We start from the raw sequence: 3,110 nt of genomic DNA, 5'->3' as shown, positions 1-3,110 counted from the left end.
AATCTCATAACATCAATTTAAAGAGAGAGAGAGAGAGAAGTGTTGGTGGGGGGGGGGGGGGGTGAAAATGAGAGAGAGGACTAGAGGGGGGCAGCTGCGAAAAGAAGGATAACAGGAGGAAAATGAAAGAATGAGAAAGATGTAGATGAGGTTACAGCCGCAGGGGAAGAAGAACTGAAACCAGGACAAGAAGTGACCGTGACACACACACACACACACACACATTTTCAACATGCTCCCGGATGCTCACGGATGTCATGTGTGTGTTCAGGTGTGTGTTTGTGTCTTTTTCTGTAGTCTACGGCTATGTTTACATGACAACAGATGTAATCAAATGACGGAAAAGTTTTTCCCTTGTCATTTTTAAAATGTTTCACATATACATGACAACATTTTCAAAACAATTCTCATTTACACATATATGCGAAATGGCCAAAAGCGCTGTATTACATATGCCAGGCCAGTAGTTGGCACCTTCACCTTGTTAGTCAACAGTACCTGTAGGGAAGTGACGATATACATATGTTGTATGCGATGCGTCTCCGCTGTTGATTGCAATATTGGTGAAGTAAATCCACACTTTGCTGAAGAAGCGTTAGCAAACTCTTGAGCAGAAACAACAGTACAATGTATTCTGTCATTGTTGTGTATGTTTGTTCAGTAGCTCACTGCAGGACAGATGGAGGCACTCCTTGCTCTTAAAATAGGCTTCTCTGTCATTTTTGCTCATACAGATAAGATGAATACATCTTTCAAATCTGTAAAGACTCTTAACTTTATTTGTGAGCACTCACAATAACAACAAATCGCGCTTTTGTAAAATAATGAAAGCAAACATGCACTTTCTGCCGTCTCAGTCACTGTGAACTTGAGCGTGAAACTCTTGCCTTACAGACATAAAAGAATATATCTATAGAGAAAGAAATGTTTACATTGCACATTTACAGTGCACATTTACAGTGCACATTGCCTATCTTCAGATTAATCCGTATGAAACATGGATACAGGCGCATTACTACTGCGGAGATGACGAGTCGGTGTCGCCGAATTCATCTCTTAAACCAAAAAAAAGAGAGCACTAGTTTATCAAATTATTAAAATGTTAATGCAGTCTCCTTTCACTAACACATTCATAATCATTATATATATTTTGATTTCAATTTCAATTATTTCAATTTCATAATTTTTTGAAATACTGTACATATTCTGGTTTTGATTTCTCAAACTTCGACCTGCTTCTGCCTAAAAGCCACTTAAAATCAAATGAATATTTTAGCAGAGAAATGAAACGATGCGAGTCGGTATGAATTATGTTCTCAATGAATAACGAAGGAAACAGGAAACAGATCAGAAGAGATAAGAGATGTTTGAACAGGTGGAATCTGGATGAAGGGATATTCATGCCTCATGTGTGCGTGGTTTTATTTTCATTTGGCAGAGTGAGCCATCTGTCCTTATAGATGACACCGCTCTATTTAATTAGATTTATTACATAACACAGATTACACCTCTACCGCTGCCTGTGTGTGTGTGTGTGTGAGAGAGAGAGAGTGTGAAACTCCTTTGTTAGCTGTAGATTTTCATCAAACATTGTGTCCTTTTCTCTGCCTTTGGGTGATTGTGTTACTTCAGGGACAGATTTGCCCTCGGAATACTGATAAATCTGACAAAAGGACTGTTTTCTGTTTTGATAATATATAAAATAATATTGCATTTTAATTAAACAAATTAATTACATATTATATTATATTATATTATATTATATTATATTATATTATACACAGCAGTTCTTTCAGGTCCTCGAATCTGATTGGCTGAGAAGAGTGTCATATTCTAGTGATATTCAGAAACTGAATACTGTTTGTATCACTCCACTTGAAGTATTTCTCACAGATAGTGTCACGGTTGATGGCCATATCCACCATAACTTTACAAATACTACTGTTTTTGTGTCACAGAATGTAGTTTAAAGCAGTTTGAAAGTAAGAATGTAGTGGTTTATACTTCAAATATGTAGTTTGGTTATAAAGATAACACCTATTTAAAAATTTGCTTCACCGTTTTTTTTGAGATGTCGGCTCCAGGGCATCAGCGTTCATGAATCTGCCGAGAGCATGAGCTGCTAAGTGGACCAGACTTTATGCTGATAAGTCTTTGTAAGTTTGTCCTGATTTGGAATGGGTCCCTGTCTAGTTAAGCAGCTGTATTTAGTGTATTGCTGAGCAGAGCTGTGTGTCTGTTTTACTGTCATTCTGTCTTTGTTTGTCAGACTGCAGACAGACAGCAATGAGACATAAGACACACTAGAGAGAAATCTCACCTCACACACACACAGAGACAGTTTAAAGCAATAGAGACATGTGTGATCAGCATATTTCCAGCAGTAGGACGAATCTCAGAGCTCTTTAAACAGCTGATGGGAACATCACTAGCGTCTGTCTCAGCACAATCGTTTGTAATGCTTTCCTTTAGATGAGTCCTGTGTCTGTCTGCTGGCTTTATCACATAAGTTTACACAAGTTTTTTCAGTCTTAAAGGAGAAATGTGTCATTTGTTCAGTGTGTTTTATGGTGTATTCCAGGGTAATTTACGCAGTTATTATGGGTTGTTTGACTCTCTGTAGAGTAGAATTCTTCTATGATCCATTGCAGTCAGACGCCATAGTTGAGTCAAATACTCTTTCAAACTACTGGTGTATATCAGAATATTTTGTAATAAAAATTTTTTTATATACTTTTATTCAGCAAGGATGCATCAAAGGACGTTTGTAATGTTATAAAAGATTTTAATTTTTTATGAATGCTGTTCTTTTGTACTTTCTATTCATCAAAGAATGATGAAAAATTAAATATATCATGTTTTCCACAAAAAATATGAAGAAGCACAACTGATTTCAAAATTGATAATAATAATAATAATAATAATAATAATAATACATGTTTCTTGTGTTGCAAATCAGCATATCAGAACGATTTCTGGTACATGGATCATGTGACACTGAAGACTGGAGTAAATTCAGCTTTGCATCATAGGAATAAATGATTTTTGAAAATAGATTACACTAGGAAACAGTTATTTTAAATTATAATAATATTTCACAATTTTTACTG

General features: G+C 35.8%; 1 protein-coding gene across 1 annotated transcript in view; it reads left to right on the top strand.

Annotated features, from left to right (window-relative positions):
• The window catches only part of LOC127971195 (dedicator of cytokinesis protein 2), a 97,826-nt gene that overhangs the window by 76,879 nt on the left and 17,837 nt on the right, over positions 1-3,110 (top strand). The window lies entirely within an intron of this gene.

Source organism: Carassius gibelio, chromosome B14 (genome assembly GCF_023724105.1).
Source record: "Carassius gibelio isolate Cgi1373 ecotype wild population from Czech Republic chromosome B14, carGib1.2-hapl.c, whole genome shotgun sequence".
NCBI lineage: Eukaryota > Metazoa > Chordata > Actinopteri > Cypriniformes > Cyprinidae > Carassius > Carassius gibelio.
The sequence above is the reverse complement of the archived record's forward strand: the minus strand, read 5'-3'. Positions and strand labels throughout refer to the sequence as shown.